General features: G+C 44.8%; 1 long non-coding RNA gene across 8 annotated transcripts in view; it reads right to left on the bottom strand.

Moving 5' to 3' along the window:
* Window positions 1-19392, bottom strand: part of LOC115353659 — a 73714-nt gene that overhangs the window by 10659 nt on the left and 43663 nt on the right. For 7 of the 8 annotated variants that reach the window (XR_005930940.1, XR_003927651.1, XR_005930941.1 and 4 more), the window contains exons 2-4: window positions 10725-10822; window positions 8821-8925; window positions 6514-6578 (exon numbers count right to left, since the gene is read on the bottom strand). This is a non-coding gene — a long non-coding RNA (uncharacterized LOC115353659). Of the gene's footprint in view, window positions 1-6513; window positions 6579-8820; window positions 8926-10724; window positions 10823-13185; window positions 13429-19392 lie in introns of all 8 variants that reach the window. The other variant, XR_005930939.1, reaches the window with a different exon arrangement.

The raw sequence follows: 19392 nt of genomic DNA, 5'->3' as shown, positions 1-19392 counted from the left end.
CGCAGCATCACTGAGGAGAATCTAGATTGGGTTTTTTCCCATGCTTCCTTCTTTTGAAACTTAAAATACATGCTGGAAATAATTTCAAGGGCTGCTGAGCATTGCCACTGGGGGAATGCAAGGGGCTTTCAACACTGAGACTAAAAGACAGTTGGAAATTTGCAAGTGGTTGCCTTTGAAATTAGATTTTGAGGCTACATTCAAAGAAGCCCGTGTAGACTGTCCCACTCCCTGCAAACACACGTGGCGCTTCTGACAGAGGCTAACAAAAGCTCCTCTCTCTTGCTGGGTCCAGCCCACTGCGTCTCATCTCAGAGCCTTGGCCCAACCGAAAGCCCCCAGCCGACAGGCTGCAGGGAGGGTTGGCATCCGCGCTGGACTTGCAACAGCATCAGCCAAGGGAGGCCGAGCCAGCACTGCAAACTCACAGCAGTGCCAGCAAAGCCACTCCGAGAGGAAGGTGAAGTTCAGCTCGTGTTTGCTCAGCGTGCAAACTGGAGTCCAGATTTCTTCAAAGCCAGCTCACCGGCAGAGCCAGGATGGGGAGAGCTCACCTACGGCATCTCTGTCCCACCGGGTCCTGGATCACTAGAGACAACCAGGAGCCACCAGATGCTGGTGCACGTCTTGTGGTGTTACTTACCATCTCTGTCTCAGCAGCACGCAGAGGTCTCCAAGAGGAGCCAGACGTGCCTCTGTTATGCCCTTTTCATGATAAAGGCTTCCACAAAGCATTGGCACTCAAACTAGCCAAAGTAGACCAGAAGTATTATAAACCCAATGGTACAGCAGGAAAAAACAATGGGGAACTTGCTAAAGTGCACAAAAGTCTTCTGTGGCAGAAACAGAAACTGAAGCCAGGTATCCTCAGCCCCAGCTTCAAGCTCAGGCACTCCTTACAATCCATTTATCCGACTTCCCCCGTGCTCCTCAGCCCTCTGAGGCATGATAGTGCCACGTCTTCTATTAAATAAAGGAAAGCGGCATTGTGTCAGAAAAGGAGCCGGTAGGAACAGTCTTTGTACCTCATGTTGTGTTTCACCCTTAGTACTAGCTTCCATTCATGTAATATATTTTTAAATGACAAATTTCCACATTTCGTCTCCCTGTAACCTAAACGTAGCTTAGCAACATCTGCTTCCGTGCCATCTCCACTTCAACACAACAAGTGAAGGAGACGTGCCAACTCATCCTCGTGGAGAGGTCACTTAATTTTGGTTTGTAAAGCCAAATCTCCTGCGATCTCCATAATTACCAATCAATTTTACATAAATAGCAAAATTAAGCCCCATTATTCTCATTTACCACAAAATTAAAGGAATTAATTAAACATGGGAAAAGTGCTGATGTCTGCCAAATTGTTACTTCCAACAGATAAAAACAAATTCAGGAATGATATACGGACAGGAGAAGAAAATCAGCTTTCCATCCAGCAACTCAGTGAACTATTGCAAGGAGGACTGTAAATAACAATCAGAGCGCCAGGCTTCTCTGTCTGAACACTGGGACAAGCAAGACACATTCTTTGTTATGGAGGAAAAAAAACAACTCCGAAACAATCCCCTTGTTTTTGTTTTTGCAAAACAGAAAAGGCCCTGGGGACTGGTAACAACAGTCTTCAACAAGAATGGTTCTTTCAAACTTTGATTTGTCAAAGGACTGCTGCTCTGCAATTATCATGAATGGTTTTAGCTAAACATCTCAAAGGAACAAAAGAGGATGCAAACATTTGGAGACAAATTGTAACCACAGGAAATCTTTGCAGGTGGCTGAATAATGGGGGGAGAGAAACTTTCCAAAGTGCAGGAGCCAGGGTTGGAAAAATAGGGAAAAACCGAACTAAGCATTGAAGAGTTTTGAAACTCCAGCGTCTTCTCCTGTCCTAACGAAGATGCATCAACAGGCTGGTTCTGAAGTTACAGTCATAAGACAAATGCATTACTGCAAGCAGTGTTTGAAAGACACTTGCAATTACAGCTGCTCTGGAACAATGAAATATATACTGTTCCTTAAATAAACTGAAAAAATGATAACCTCTTTTAACTGTCGTGGTGTAGTAGAGAGATCTTCATATCTTCCTTAATGAGATTTTTATTGCCAGTGTAAATTTGTCTTGAACTGAATTTTTGTCTTGGGAACTCTGAATTATGTTATACCAAGTTGTTCCTGGTAAGCATGCAGGCTTGCACACATTTTTTGCTGTGAAAATGGCTCCTTCTGGCAAACTGAAAGCAATTGAAGCTCAATTTAATTAGCTGCCTTCTGTAAATATGCCATTATTCTTCTAGCTCAGTGCTGGAGTTATATTTACAAAGGGAACAGATAGCAATAATTATTTTGGGCCGTAGTTAGTCAGTATTAGTTAATGCCTGAGTGTAATTGAGAGGAAATTAAGACAAGTGTAGTCTTTCGGGGGGAAACAAAGGAATATATCAGTCTATAGCAGTATAGACACTGCACCTGTATGTTCCTTCTTGGGCTGGAATACATAGAAAGTTTTAGCTAAAAAAAGCAAACATTTACCCTGTGCTCTGCAACCAGCAAGGGTTAACAGTAACCACCTTATGTTGTCATTCATTAAAATTTTGGTGGATTTTTTAAATAACTCTTACCAACCATCTTCTCTGAGTTTCTATCTGCTTTTCAAGTTGCAGTCCCATGAACTAACAGCCACTGCCGTATTACTCCTCACCGAGGAAAGGAACACTGAGCCAAGCAGCTCAGAAAGCTGCATCAGAGGACCTGCAGCCTGAGGAGTGCAAGTTGCTTGGAAAGGTTTTGCAGACAGTGTCTGAGAGCCCTTGCATGGCTCAGGACAGGGGGAACCTGCTCCAATGACATTTTCATGGAGCTCTGAAATAAACTAATACTTTCCAGTGCCCATCTTAAGAGCGAACAGGATTCTTCAAACTAACCAACTGCCCCATAGCCCTTTTCATGGGTCTGGATACATTATTCAAATTAACTCTCAGAACAGATTAGTTTAATTGCATCACTATGTAGATGCTTCTATTTAGAATTAAAGAGGCCTTAATTCAATTTACCTTAATCCACTTTCAAAGCAAATTATAGCAAATGAAGACTTCGCTAATTCTGAATGATTGTTCACACTTAGGTTAAATGCAGTTTAACTTACTCTCTTTAAATGTATGTATATACTTAATTTTCATTACTTTCCCTTTATGTCACCACAACAAGTTCCTCCTTCTTTAGGCTTGCAAGTGTCAAACTGTAAGTGAAATACTAGAAAATAATGATTCAGACATTGCATTCCTTTATGTAGCAAAAGTTCTTGAATAAATTTTTGGAAATTTTTTTTTGTACAAGGGTTAACAAATTGGGCCTACTGTTTCCATGCTGGAAGTAGTTGTCAATGCACGTTGTAGGGTAAGGATGGTTTTGAGATTAGCTTATTGCACCAAGCGATAGAAGACAGTGTTTTGAGATTCACATCACCAACAAAAGCTCTCTCTGCCATACTGGACAAACCCAGCAGGTACGTGATAGCTGAGAAATGTGCCCAGGCCATCAGCATCAACCTCACTGGGATCTCGCGCCGACAGCTACTGTGCTAAATGGCTTCTAGCTCCAGGGCTCACTTGCTGTGCTGCCTTGCATGATGGAGAAACTCCCTCCCTGGTCCTCAGTCTCCTCTAAGACAGGGTCAGACTTGTTTTCACCTGCTCACTGCCCACCCAAGTCATTGGCTCAGGATGCTTCAGTGCGGTCATGCGCAGCTCAGAGAACAGCGGGAACCTGGGCGGTGATACACACGCAGTGCCTCCCCCCGGGAACGCAGGCCTTGCACGGGTAAGTCACGCCAGCTGTCCCCGGGGGAAAGGCAGGATGCACCAGGGCTCACAGCACCCTTCTCCCAGATGCGCTGTTGTCCACAGCCTTCCTTTGATCATGGCTTGAAATTATGGGTTTCTCACTGCATTAACGGTTGGCTAATCAGCATCACTATAAGCCAATGCGCAAAGCTACCTAATCTGCAGGTGGCAAGTTAATGGGGTTTGAGTAGCAAGACACTGACAAGCCAGAAAGTACCCAAGCTCCACTGGTGCTACTAACTCCTGTGCTATTTTCATGCCATACAGAGCTCTACAGCAAATCAAAGGACCCCCAGGGTACCTATTCAACAAGGAACAAATTCTCACTTCAGCCATTATGTAAATGAAATGCTAAAAATGTTCTTTTGTTCCTCTGAGGTATTAGTACTACTAATGTGAAGTGCACAAACTTCATAATCAAGTAAAATATTATCTTGTGGTACTTGCAAAGTGCCAGAAGTTTATTGACTATGTCTCTGGGAGATTAGCAATGCTCACAGAGCTTTAGACGTCCTTTTGGCAAAGTTCAGACAAAAAGTGTTTTCATAATTTAAAATTCTGCTGTAAGGTGGGATGGGAAATGGCACGCATCTGGCATGTAGCTACTTAGAAATGAAGAGTTAGTACAATAACAATAAAAAAAGATCTAGTGTATCTGAGCACACGTGGTTTCTCCTTTGTGTAACTTATGACTTCAGAGCACCCTGCCAAAGCCGAGCTGAACTATGAATACCAACTATTTTAGTCTTCAAGAGTTATAGCGCAGGAAATTCACATCTCTCTATTCTTTCCCCTAGCTGTCACTCAGGCTGCTCCTTGTGAAAGACCTGAATCCAAAAGCCAGCTTTGGACATTAATTTGACAGCAGATGGATCAGATAGATTGGACCCCCATTCTAGCAGTACAAAGCTGGAATACATTGCCGCGGTGCATGCTGAATTGCTGTAGCGCCTGACTTAAAGTGTAACAGCCCGCATTTCCCCTGGCACCGCTGGGCTAGTGGCACCACTGCTCCACGGGGTGGTGAGGATCTGTCCCGGAGTACTGCAGACCCACAGGCTCTCACAGACGCGTTCATCCTGATGGGCACAACAGCCGTGCTCTGCAGTGAGCCATGCGCGGCACAAGAGTCGTGGGAAATCACTAAGAAGTGTCACTTTCATCTCAGCACCAAACTCCAACCCAACAGCAGACCACCGAGAACTGCCTCTGAACAAAGCCTCATCTGTTCTCATGGCTTCCACCTCTTGACAAAGTTGATAAAACATCCTAGACAGATCCTCAGAGAAACAACTGGTACTCTAATTGGATCATCTCTCCCAGAAAATACATCCATCACACCCAGCATTCCACTAATTTAAGTTTCTTCCCTGCACCCAACTTTAACCGGAGCACTTAATAATAAAATTGAGTGCTACAGCTGTACTCAACAAGACACAAAAGCAGTCCTGAGCAAGTGTCATCAACACTGACCCACGTGTCCCCCATGTCACAACGTTACAGTCCACTAGCCACATTTGGAAATTTGGTTCTAGCCTCCCCAAAATCCTACTGAGAGCAGGTGTAAGATGTTCTAGCACAGAGAAAGGCGATGCAGAGACTGGGGCACAGAGCGCAGGAGGAGGAAGGCAACCCTATTCACTCCAGGTGTGTGGTGGGTGTGTGTGTGTTCGGACTCAGGTGAAACTCCAAAGAGGAGCAGGTAGTAAAGAATGGAGCACTGGCTCCAAATGAGATACCTGAAGGTGACAGATACAGATCATTGCTCACGGGGAAGATGAATGGCAGCTGAGGGTGCAGGTGAGGCTAAGGGGCTGGGGAAGGAGAAGGACATGGGGTAAGGTTTCCAGAGAGGGAGGCTGGGACAGAGTGGCTTTCGGAGTCAGGACATTGGGCTGATGGAAAGATGAAAAAGGGTTCAGAGCAGGCAGTGGGTTGAGCCAGAAGCAGCATAGGCATAAGCTCAACCAAGCTCCCAAGAGCTATGAAACAGCAGAGAGGCAGAGAGCCTGGGAGTTGCTGGTTACTCCTCCAGCTCAGTGGTAGCTCTTCCCGAGAACTGCAACCACAAGAAATGCTTCTTTCCATAACTCGGAGTAATACCAACTAGAGCATTAAATGGTTTTAACACAAAGTAGCAGTGGACAGAGAAGGGCTCCCTGCGCAGTAAGTCCAGGCTCCTGCAGGACTCACCCCCATAATCCCTTTCATACCCTGAGGATGCTCCTTTGAAAAGCCAGTCCTGTTTTTTTGCCTGACTGCTCCTACTGAGCCATTGTCCCAGAATTGCCCTGACCAGACAGGAGGAAGCTTCCAGCATCCTAAATTAATTCGTGACAAATCTAGCCCCCTTTGTTCTCCTGCTAGCATTATCCTCAGCTGAAACAGCTCTTCCCCACCCGCTTGGGCTTTTTCCCCTTGATGTGCTCATAAGAAGCAAACTAATCCCTTCTTGGCTTTTGTTTTTCTTGGCTAAGGAGGTCAAGCTGAAGTTTAAATCTATTTGTTAGCTAAAACTTTGTAGCAGTTCCCATTAGTTTTTAAATGGAGCTAAAATGATGTGATAGTAGTCACTGTTTTTTCCTGCTATAGGCACAAAACTAGAAATATAGACCCCAGGTGAATGGAATACATATGGAATGGTTAACACAGCAACCCAAAGCTCACTTCTGCTGCTTACCTTGTGCAACCCGGTAGGATGGGTAAACAGAAGCCAAAGTTAGCCCTCTTGAAATAGAGGGAGGCCTGCAAGACGGACATGCCTCGCTAATGTAAAATACCTGTATTCAGAGGAAGCTATTTACATTCCCGTTAGGTCTGCTTTGCAATTAAAAACTTCTAATGCTTTTGAATGCAGTGTTATCATTGAAAACCGGGTGTCTTGGACACAGAGACAGACAAAATGGACAGCAGGATGTTGTACAGGGAGGTCACAGCAGTGCAGTCTCAGAGGGGAAAATGAGAAGATGTCCAAAGGACATACACTGCAGCAAGGAAGTTTGGGAAGTAAGCAGAGATGCACAGACACCAGCAGTGCACAATGCCTAGAGGTGGCTGGAAGATGATGCTATTGGCCCATTAGTGAAGTCGAGAGACACAAGAAAACCCATGAAGGGCTAAATTCTCGTTAGCTTGCAGAGGTCAAATGCTGACCTCTTTTATTGCAAACTTACCTGGGTGCAGTAACTGTTCCAGATGAGCAGCAGGTAGTTAAGGACAGGCACAGCCATGAGTAACTTGGAGAAGGGCTGTGCTTTGCACAGCAGCAGAGCTGTCTCAGCTCCACTGCTGTAACATAGATGAAAATGTGCCATTAAACATGTTACTCCACTCAGCACTGCCATATATAAAAATGTTTTTCCAAGGTACAATTCACTACAAAAAGAGTTGAGTACATTTCTCTGTCACAGCAAGAAAAAAAAATACGGGTAGTTAGGTTTAAAGGAGAAGAAAGCATGCGCCCTGCTTTCTGACCCTGGTTTTTGTTTATTGTTTGGATCCTACACCATATTTTTCTCATTTTCTCCTTCAATTATTTATTAAGGAAAAAAAAAAAGAGATGGAGAAGGGTTCTCTGTTCTTGTTTGTGCCACCGCTCATGGCTGCTGCTGTGGGAATACTGCTAACAGCAGCTACTAGTGTTTTATTAAAAATAATAAAGTATATCGTTATCATAAAATAGCAATGTGATCAAAAGGATTATTCCGTTATGCCCTTGTCTGAGTTTTAACTGTAAATTAGAGCTCAGATAAAAACAATCTACTGTAGAGCATATAAAGTTTGGAAAAGCTGATATATTTCTACATAAGCTGTTCGGTTAATCTTATATATATATTACAGAACACCGCCCTCCCTGAAACCGGGAATCTCAGATATATTTTTTATACCGAACCTTTTATTCTCTATTTTATAGACGCACAGGGGGCCGATCGGCTTAACTCTATTGACTTTCATAGTGCTGCTCTGGATCCGGCCCCGCTCCCAAGGCAATGAAAAACCTCCCCGCCTGCTAGCAGCCCTCTTGAACAGGAACACTGCTCCATCTGCTGGGCTCCCGCATAAGGGACAAGGGAAGGGTGAGGGCTGAAGTCGTAATATTCAGCGTGAGCGATAAATCCGAGGCGTATTGCCGCCTGGCACTAGGGCGTTCTATCTGGCGAGTCAGCCAAAGTCAAAGGCAGGGAGCGCACGTTGCGTGTCTTCCTAAAACACGCGCTGTCCTGCTGGCAAGCGCTGGGATGCAAACCACGGCTTCACAAATAGAAGCGACCGCACACATAAACATCCCTTGCACACATTATCGTTCACAACTCCTACCTGATGCTCCGTGCAAGCGTGCACACCTGTGCTGGCGCTCCCGAGGTACAATAACGCATTACGGGTTCCCTCACTTGCTGAAAATCAGAACCCCTCCGCAACAACTCATTTTCCAACTGTCCCCTTTGGTTAAAGCATTGTTGCTTGTCTGCAGATAAATCTTTTTCTTATTTCAGCCCCCGGCACCGATAGTTCTCAGCTATTACTAGTCACTTTCTTCCACTAACTGCTCTCTTTTCTAGCTTCTCATCTATATACACAGTAGATTGCATAGTCAAAACCTGAGACACAGCCAAACACATCTTCGAGTGCTTCGTCTTTCCAATGCAGACTGGTAGTACATCCGCCTGCCCCCTATACACTCACACTCCATTAAAAACAAGTGTGAGTTAGATGAATAAAATGGTGTCTTTCTCTAGCAATGTAACATGGCTTTGAATTGAAAAAACCTGTTAAAATCCCTTATTTTAAAAAAAGAAAAAGTCCTTGTCTTGATTATTATTCAAAGCATATTTAATGATTCAAGTAAAAAAAAAAAAATTTAAACATTTGCATTTAACTTCTCTTTTCATTACGCTTTATTCTCTTCCTGCACCTCTAAGAGCTCAGCCAGTGCAAAATATAGGAACCGACTTCCTGGCTTTGTTTTTACTTTTTAACATATCATTACCTTATAGTCAATTTACTTCAGGGTCCTTTTTCATTAACATAAAGCGGTAACATCTGGATTGCAAATCCTGCAGGGCAATGTTCATTTATGTAAAAAATGTTCCTGCTGAAAATAAAGAAACAAAAGAAATTCATTTATGGAGGTGTTTTTATTAACCCAGTAGCTAGCAGAGGTTGAGGACAATATTTAAATGGAGGGATAGTATGACCTGGCGACCTATCTGTAATGCTCATGAATGGTTTTAAACCCAGAAGTTTTGGATATGAATATTGCCAGAAAAATTGTTGAGGAGAACCTCTTGCAGCTGGAAGCATTTGCAGAAGCCTCTGCTGCTCACCTTCAGCCAGCTCAGGCTGCAGGCGAGCAGCATGAGCACTGCCCGTCACACCGCCGCAGAAACAGAGATTATGTGGGAGCTCACTGATCCACAGGAGGAGAATAACAGGTGGCAAGCGAAGGGAGCTCAGAGATGATGAAGTGAACTGTTTTTATGTATCCAGGATGCATAGTAAAGCAGCAGTCTTAATACTTATCCCCTAGCATTAAGCATTATATTGATGGAGTGACTTTTTGGTCAGAAGCCATCTGCTGTTTCCGTGGGTAAGAGTCTAAAAGAATTTGCAAAGCTGGCTATCAAAATGGGAAAAGTTTCATTTGGCTGTGGGTGTTTTCATGAGGCACCAGACCAGCAACAACAGGGAGATGCAAAATAAATCCATTTCTGAAACAAATCAGAGTGCAGGAGGCATCCTGCTGCTGAGGCCCCAGGGTGACAGGGAGTGAGATTTGCTCATGGTAACTGCCCTTTGAGGTGCAGAAGGCAAAGGTCTGGTCTTTCTGGGAGAACTGGGATAACTCCTGGTGTTTCCAGCTCTGAGATGGGCAGGAGCTAGGTTTGCTGGGTTTATAGATTTCAAATCTTGTAAGGAGAGAGGGGGAAAGGAGGGACAGCAAGTCAAGGACAGCTGGGAGGGGAAGCAAAGATGGTGCAGGGCAGGAAAGAAGGGCAGCAGGCAAGGCAGGGGACTGGGGTTACGAGGCAGTGCCAATGACTGCAGCAGGAGCAGCAAGAAGCCAACCAAAGAGTGGCTGCCAACCCATGCTGGCATCTGAGGAACGAGGTGCTGCGGGCCAAGGCACCCTAAGGACCCTTGAGTGCGGCCGCATCCTGCGGCAGCGTGGCACCAGGAGCACTTCTGGCCGAGGAGGGGCAGGATCTTGCGCACGTCCTCTGGGGCTGGACTGCAACAACGACCTCTGTGTTAGGGAGAGTAGGGTACGGAAAGCAAGTGGTGTGCTTTCCTCTGAACAAGTTCAAAATTACATACAGCACTCCCCCAACTAACTCCACGTGCCCCAGTCTGCTGGTCTCTTAGTTTCGGAGCGGCAAACACACCACGTGCCAGCTCTCTGTGCTCCTGACCATGCTGCAGTAGCTGGGACATCGTGGGCATCCCCGGTGTGTCACACAGCCTCCTTTAAATGCCACGAGAAGTGTTCAGCCATGGAAAGACACACTCGGGACACAGGCATACCCCAGAGCAATCGCCCTAACCAGATGCCAAGGGCATTCGTTCCTCTCTACGCGCTCATGCCCACCCGTGCAGTTGCCCCAAGCAGAAGAAAGAGCAGCCTTTAAAGGTGAAACAGTCTCACAGAGATGGTGTTACATAGCCCCGGAGCTGACAGCATAAGATAGGAGCCCAAGTCACAGGTAGAAAGATGGGCAGCCTTTCAAATTTTCAAGAAGGTCAAGGCAGGGGCGAAGGAAGGGTGAAAGACAGGCCAGCCTGGCAGGAGCAGCCAGGACTGCTCCTCTGCTGTCGCTCCCCTGGCACAAAGCAGCCAAATCCCTTCAGTTGTCAAACGTGCACTATGCTATTGTTAATGATGCTATTACTTACCATATGTTTAGCAGTATGGCTGGATTTATTCAGCTTATTCAAATGCAGGATTGAACATTTCGGTGTAGCACTCGGCCTCAGGCTCAGGGGGGTTTGAACTGTGGGAGAAAGCAAAAGCTATTGCAGAGGAGGAAAAATGTTAGTTACTTAACAAGGTCAATAGCATAAATTCTTATTTTGTTTACTTCAGAGAGCATAGAAGCCAGTGTTTACACCCTGTTTCTGTTAATTACTTTCAGAGTAGGCTGTAAAATCATTTGCTCTCCTACCTAAAATTGTACTTTATGCTGCTAAAAAGAGCTTCCATCCATTTTACCCAGGAATGACTATACTCTGTAGAGAGATAAACTGATTCTTTTATATCATCATAGATGGGGTCAAGCTATAATATTCAGAGCCAGTGCTTGCAGGACCTGGAACATTGGTTCAGCCACTTGAAAAAGTAAAGGTTATTTGTAAAATTTAGATTCAGGTTCAGCTTTCAAACTTGTCCAAAGATTTGGGTTATCCAGCAAGAAGAGCTTGTTAAGAGCTGGCTTGCCTTGGTTTATCTCTTAATCACAGGTGCTCAAAACCTGTAGCTCCCATCGATTTCATATAAACTTGTGTTCTGCATGTTCAAAAAGCAAGGCCTGGTAATTGCTAAAAGTAGCACAATGTTCCAGAAAGCTTGTAAATAAAGCCTTACTAAAGATCATATTTGCTTGGAAGAGAAATAATCCCAAGAATTGTCTTGTTTCCCTTTGCCTTGCTGCTGTGAAACAGATGTTAACACCACATATCTAACCCACACAATATCCTCATTGGATTCTTATCCAGTACAACCAGTTTAATTCCCAAGATCTTCCTATTACCAGAACTTGTTCTGGTAACCACGTACTCCCGGCTTAGAATATCCTGCAGATGTGGCTCCTTTTACAGAAGAATGCAGCACACTGACCTCTTTTAACCCTGCCAATGTCATATTCTGGCTCTTCTTCGATGTATCCAAGCACAGCTCTAAATCCATCACCAGCCCAAATTCCTATTTTTAATCTGGCAGGCCAGCTGACAATAGTTGACGGAAAGGAAACATCTTCAAAATTATCTTAAAAATACCATTTTATTGGGAATCCTTAATAAAACCAGTAAAACACAGAGCTTGTATAAAATGCAAATGATGCCAGCTGATTTGCAGTTTGACTGGATCATGTAGTGAAGAGAAAAGCAAACAGAAAAATTGCAGAATGGTAACTGTAAGCGTATTGTTTTCCAGAGCAGAAAGAAACCTTGCGAGACCTCTCCAGCAGTTTAACATCAAATACCCTTCCAGATATTAACTCATCTCAGAATAAACTATACTAGTTCAATGCCCATGAACTATGCCTTTACTGCCCATGGTTTCCAAAGAACAGACATGGCAGTAATTAGTGGGGCATGAAAATCAATTCTGATGACTCAAAAGACAGTCTGTGATTGTGGAAGTGACAGTGCCTGGAATAACAAGGAACACGCTTTGCATTCAGAACAAGACAAACTCTCCCTTTGACCACAGCCACACTTAGGCGACACCATCGTTTCAAACCAAACAAGAAGTAGCTCCAAACCCAGCCACTACACAGAGCCACCAGGTGAAACACCATTCCTGAAGAAGAAAAAATGCATGATGAAATCAGTACTGCAACACCAGCTTCTTGCCTAGCTTTCACGAAGCTACCAAGAGCTCTGCCTTCGCACCTGAGACTGTCCCAAATAGCACCTTCCTAGCCACGTCTGACACGGTACACTTGGAGCACGCTATCATTCTACACGAGCAAGGGGATGAAGATACGGGCCTTGAGCCCTCTAATCCTCTGTTTGCTTCTGCTAAAAGGGTGTAATAGGTCCATACCTACCTACCAGTGCATTGACAATACAGGGAACCGAATACTCACCTCATGCACAGTACCCATCCAAACCAATTCCAGTTACAGGCCTGGGAACACGACACACACTAGATGACAGGGGAGTATTTCATACCTCATTTTAGTGGATCTTCAAAACAGAAAGCCCATCAACTTCTGCAAGACTAAAAGGTACTTTGGCAGACAAGAGTAGCCATCGAGCAAATTTGCAACAAAAAGCGTGAACAAAACCAGCAAGTTTCTCCTGCAAACAACATCATGTGCTCTACGTAGATAGCACTGTAATTTACCCAAAGCGTCGCTAGCCCGGCTGAGAGGCTCCTATTTCACAAGAGCACACTGCACAGGCAACCCTGAGAGGCACCTAATCAATGGATAAATACAAGGATTGTTCTTGCAGTGCCAGATCTTGGTTAAAGCAGAAAATGTGTCTTTTTCAGAGTGGCTGCAAGGCTGAGGTGCTTTGTAGCATATACAAAACACTCAGTAAGTAACTGGATGTCCTTACCACTATGAGCCGATACAGCACAATCATTTGCAAACAACAGCTCATCAGTAGCTGCCTTCATTACTTTTACCTTCGCACACAATGCTGCAGATGTAGGGCCGCCAGCACGATACCAAACAACGGAGAAGTAAATCCTCAACCCATCTGTAATTCTATTCATAACAGCAAAACATCCTCAAGGGGACCACGAAGGGAGCTGGCAGCTTGTTTCAGTGCCCCAGTGCTTCTGGCACACCGCTCCTCGGCCAGGCAGGACCAGCCCCCGTTGCGCAGAGCGGCCTCTGACTGCGCCGCTTCCCCGCGCGGCTCCAAGCTGGGGGTGTAAAAGATTAATGGCATAAAGAAATTTCAGGCATAAAGGTATCAGAGTAAGCAGAGAAATAGAAAACTACCGGTTATATAGAAGAGGGAGAGAACAATGCTATGTGTAAAAAGAAATTTTAATAAGACGTTTCCTTTGGGTCAAGATCTAGGGCCTGGCTTAGTGAGGTAAACGGCATGAGGAAAGAACAGTAACAGCTGCAAAAGCATCTGGGATTGAAAAAAAAAAAAAAAAAAGAAAGAAAGAAAAGAAAAAAAAAAGAAAAAAGACACATTTCAGACCTTAAAGTAGAAACTTAATAGTAACAGGCTGTTCTTTAGGAAAAATACTGCTTTGATCTGTCATAGCTCTGCCTATGGGTGTGCTATCCCAAGCATTTCAAAGAAATCTCTTATCGTGTACCTGCCTCAGAGAAATCATACCACTGAAGGAACAAAAAGGTTGATTGTTATTTTAATTGAATTTGTTTTCAATTTATTTTCAAGCTGTCTGGGGGAAACCTTTTACACGTGCATTGTTTGATTTGTTTTTAACTTTGGTTCCATTATCCTAATAATGAAGCTTTTAAGGCATTTTAAGAAGCCTGTTTGTCAAAAAAGTTACTCACATTGATCAGATCGATACCTACGAAAGTGCCTGAAAGCAGGAAATAAATATGGATTAAAAAAAGCCAGCATTATTTTACAGAACTTGGGTTTTGTTGTGACCTCAGATGCTCAGCATGAATCGCTGACTTGATCTCTGCCAACATACACATCCATGAGCTAATGTGCCAGGGGATTATTTTCCAGCGTCCTTTAATGCAGGCTACCTGCATGTGGTCTCTTTTTCAAAGGTGCGGAACACTTCCAGCTCACGCTGCTCCCTGCGTTAAGCTCCGGGACGAACCAGGACAGAAGGACTCCTTGAATGAGATTAACAGTAAAGCCAGGATTTGTGCTACAATAGGTTAATTAGTTTTCTAGGTAGTTAGCTAATAGTTCTTTTCAATTTTATAACAAACCAGAGGTGCGTGAGCTGTGGAACTGCAGGAAAGGGCACACTGCGTGCAGAAAGGGCTGTTGGGCAGCTACGCTCTTCTTCTGCAGACTCCCACCGACTGCAGCAGGCTTCGGGACGAGGCCCCGAACTGCAACAGCTCTTCCTCCCACGCGAGCCCCTTATGCTGCCCTGAAAGCACAAAAGGATCCTATAATCCTCCGCTCGGGCCAGAGGCATCCTCCCCCGCTGCCCTTCACGCTCAGACCTGGGGAGCCGCGCTCTACCGTACTGGACCTTTTTGCAAAGCTATTTCTTCTGCAAGGTACAGCAGCGCGAAGGGCGAGGCACAGGGAGGCAACAGGACAGGGGACGGCTGGGTGGGAGCCGGGACGGGGCCCGGCTGCGCGCCACGGCACAGCACCGCGCCGCGGCACAGCACCGCGCTCTGCCCAGGGGCAGCCGCCAGCCTGCAGCAGCCCCGCAAGCTTCTCGCCTCCTGCTTCTCCGCATCCATTTCTTTCAGGTCCACATGCAGCTTCTTCACTACCCGCCTCCCTCCCACTCTTTGAATATATCAAATTAGACCAAACATCCTATCGCACAAGAAATTGAGTGGGGTTTTGTTTCTTTAAAGTGTGCTTCTGTGTTAAGACAAAAAAGTTTTAAAGTTGATCTTTCTACTTCTAAGCGTTCTTCTCCAAGTGATAACACGCTTCATTTTTTAAAGATGTTTGGAGTCTTTTAATGAAAACTAGTTCCAAGTGTTAATAATAAAAAAGTCTCAGCTAATCTTCTAATGATCATTTTCTTTAGTGCAGTTTTAGCTCAGTTAATAGCTGAGTTTGCCTGTGTTGCCTAATGCAACAGCAGTGGCTTATACCCAGCTCTTACATTCACTTTTTGCATTTATGAACGAAATTCATTGTTTCTTTTCCATGGTAGTAGAACAGCTGGGTGGCATCAGACAGACAAGCCTCATTTTATATTCTTATTTCAGTGAAGATCTATTAATTTTTCTGAATATGAAATTTCTTGAAAAGCAGAAATGAAAGGACCAAATTGACTTGTAACGAGTTGTTTCTGTCACTCCCTTCCCTTTCCTCTAGCCCCGAAAAGGAAACAAACTGTCAACACCATTACTTTCTAAAATGCCATTTTGAAATTAAATATTGAGCTCAGTTTTTAAAAGACAGGACAGTTTTAAAAATCAAAGAACAGAGGACTAAACTAAGTACTTTTTCAGAGTAGAGAGTATTTCTTTTTTGGCCACAGAACTATGACTGCTCATTCCACCCAGCCAATTTTTCACTTTTACTACTGATCCAAAATATCTACAATTTACTCAGCTCTATCTTCACCTAAGCGGCAAACCAGAAGTTTTAACAATCTGAAGAGGAATCTATTTAATGTAAGGTCCTTAGGGAAGGACCTGCCATTAGTCACATGTTTGTTCAGCATAAAGTTCAAACCTTAGTTCACTGCGAGACCATATTGCAATACATGTAGCGAGAGCGCCTTATGGCCGCGGGATTCGTTAGACAGCCCATACAGGTAGGCATAAAAGCAGAAATGTTAATGTAGGTACCCTGGGCCAAATTTAAACCCAGGGAATGACACAAAGAAAGTTCATTTGAAGACACGGGGAATCTCTGAAAGCTGCGACAGCGTTGCTGTACAGTTGTGCCAAGGAGTGACTGCAGTTCATGTTCTGCATCCAGCGGGACGGGTGAAAGCTGCAGCTGCCTACCTCTGCCCCAGGGCAGGTCTCACCGCGTGTCTGCCCCTGGGCACAGTACATGAAAAACAGCTCCAGCCTCTTTTGTTACAGCTTTTTCATGTCTCCTCATGAAAGCACTAAAGCTGAGGAGTGTTATTACTGTGTCCTTAGATTACACCACCCCTACCTGTATCAAGGAGCACTTTATTGTTCAGGCAGTTCCAGTGAGACAGATAAAAGCCTCAAGAAGTATTGGATATGCAGGAGGGAGCAGCCTGGCCCAAAGCAAACACCACTGTCATATGCGGGTCTTCTGAACAGAGAGCCTCTATTGCTAGACCTGAGAGAGTAACTCCATTAGCCGGCATCAGCTCTCGTCTTTATCAACCTGCTGCCAGCAAGGCAAATCTCTACCGGGGTGTATCGGTGTGGTTGGTGCCAACACCAAATGGGATGGAGCCCTGCCATCCGCGCACAGGTCTGGGGGAGCAGGGACGTGCACCACAGCTGTGCAGGGACCCGCTGTTCCCCCCCCGAGGCTTTGGTAGACGTGAGATTGAAGGCTTGGCCAGCCAACAAGACCCATGCCATGAACAGCCATGGGCTGTAGCGGTTAGTCCACTGGCTGGTGTCCGTGCTCCTTCAGCTGTAAAACCTTCATGACTCCTCTCCGCGATCACTTTTAGCAGCCAAGAAAGGAGGTAGGACACGTGGCTCTGGCCAGCCTGGGTGGGCACTACCATCACCCTGGTCCCTCAGCATCCACAAAGGGCACGGCCACGGTCACAGTCCCGCACTGGGGGCCAGGAGCAGCACACCTGCATGCCAGCCTCCCCGCTGTCCTCACATACTGCTGATTTAGATGCCACCACCATTGTCCTCCCACTTCTGCTTTAATTTCTGTTCCCTGCCGTTCACAGTAGTGAACAATGATGCATTACAATTTTCAGGTGCCTAAGGCTCGGAGAGCTTTCCTAGATATAATCAGCAGAAAAGAAGGATTTTGCATTGAAAGCCAGTGCCAACATCCCTGCAGTGATAACCATCCCTGCATAATTAAAACGAACATTTCATAAAATGTCATCTCCAAGCAGCATATTTTAGATAAAAAAAAAAAAAAAAAAAAAACATTTCCAAGATCAAAAGAAGAGAATTATAATTGGGAAAGGGCGGAGGTGGGGGAGGACAGTGTGACAGCCCCAAGAAGTATTACTATTATTATGAGGCAAAGTTTCCTAAAATGCCAACTGCTCGCCCACAGTAAAAGGAAGCACCAGTTTACTTGTTAATCGCCTTAATTAATTAACTGGCATTGTCCTGGATTTCCTGAAGCTGGGTTTACTGTGGGAATCAATTTTAAAGAGCTTCCAGAAAGAAAATTTAAATTTCTGCTTAAAGACTTTACAGATTAGTAAACAAGAACCTGCTTCCAAACCATTTGGACAAAACCACGGCTGTGATTTATGGAGACACAGTCTTCTTTCCCATAGAGTCTGTCGTGATCAGCTATATTGACCTACTGCACAGCACAAACTTCCCTGAATTAATCCCTCTTTGAACTACAGCAGCTCTGTCAGAAAAACATCCCATCCTGATCATAAAATTGGCAGCAAAGCAGAAGCCGGCATCACCGTGGTGTGCTGTACCAGGGGCCAGCTCCCACTGAAACCCTTGCTTCTTTCCACCACCGATTTGTGCAGTTCCATACTCCACTCACTGCTGGCCTTCCCTTCTGCTAGGATGAAGGGCAATTTGGCAAGCCCTTGCTCCCCGTACAAGCACTTACAGATGGTGACTGAGTTTTCATCACCAGGGCTGTGATCTTCCAGACTTTCTCAATTAAGTGGGTATGAAACAGGCCCTGAGCTTTCTCACAGTCCTCTAAGGCTAGTCCAGTTCTTAGCACGCTTCCCGAGCTCAGGACATAGTCGCACCCAGTACCAGATACTAGGGCAGCAGCATCTTCCTGAGAGTCGTGTTAATATGTACAACTATCTGCTCTGTAACTTCCAGCCACAACATCACATTAGGCTTTCTCCCATCCCACAGATCATCCAACCTGCGCTCCAAGCCTTATTTTAATCGCTGTTTCCAGGGTTAGCAATTCCCACTCTGTAAACTTAACTACTGATCTCTGGCTGCAGTAACACAGATCTTAAAGTTACCTGTTACATGAAATGGTAACTATGAAAGCGCACACACAAAAGTTTTCATATCTTGAACTTAAGTTTTCTCTTCCTGTGTTCATCAGGGCCCTTTCTTCCCCGGAGCTCTGCAGAAGCCTTAGGTGTGGGATGGTACACACCTTACTGCAGACTTGACCCATTGAGGTCTGGCACACAAAACATCCTTTGTGATCAATGGGGAGAAACAGAGGCTTTTAGGGTTCATTTCACATCTATTTGTGGACAGTGAATGACACCTGTAAAGTACCAGTTTCCTTCCACTGACTGTACTAGAAGCTGCACGTGTCCAAACTAAGATGAACACAGCTACACGAGGTTAGGTGAATCTCACCTTTTGAGTCTAAATAAGACACTGCAGATAAATATAGCATAATATGTATGACTTACTAAAGTGCTCCAGTAGTAAAACACCCATCACATAAATATGGAAGTGCATACTTCTTTAAATAATGGATTTTAAGTGCTAATTTTGATGTCAGATTCTGCTCTCGCATGTGTGTAACAAGACAAGAGGGAGTAAGGGATTCTCCCAGCTCAGTCCTTGTAAAGAATAGCTGGGTAGAATCAGCCCCTTCCAAAAAGAGGATAACAGAGATGGTCTTTCCCTTCTCCGACATGGTCAGCACCACCAAATGGGGGTGGAGAACGTACGCCTCTCATCTGTACATTAACCTCGCAGTCACTTTCTGCCTAGGGGAGGGGCAGGAGAAGATCACAGCCTAGCAACGTTTTTTTCTCTATTTCATGGAATGGCTTATTTAGCAATGGCAAAATTTTCCTGGAGAAAACTATATTCCATGGAACAAGGGCTCAACAAATCCTCAAAAAGTCTCAAAGAGAAAGCTGAATGGAAAGCACACATAGCCATTTTTTCATTGGCTTTTTCTAATGTGCAAATACAACAGTTCCCCACTCTTCCCGGCAGGAGCAGAAGAGCAGTTAATGAAGCAATGCTGATCTCCCCAAACCAGAGAACTTCTCAGAAAAATCAAATGAAAAACTGTGCTGCAGCCTGCCTGTCATGCTTACAGCTTAAGCCAAGTAACTGGTTTCTTACCCTGCCAGGCATGC

This window comes from Aquila chrysaetos, chromosome 20 (assembly GCF_900496995.4).
Source record: "Aquila chrysaetos chrysaetos chromosome 20, bAquChr1.4, whole genome shotgun sequence".
NCBI lineage: Eukaryota > Metazoa > Chordata > Aves > Accipitriformes > Accipitridae > Aquila > Aquila chrysaetos.
The sequence above is the reverse complement of the archived record's forward strand: the minus strand, read 5'-3'. Positions and strand labels throughout refer to the sequence as shown.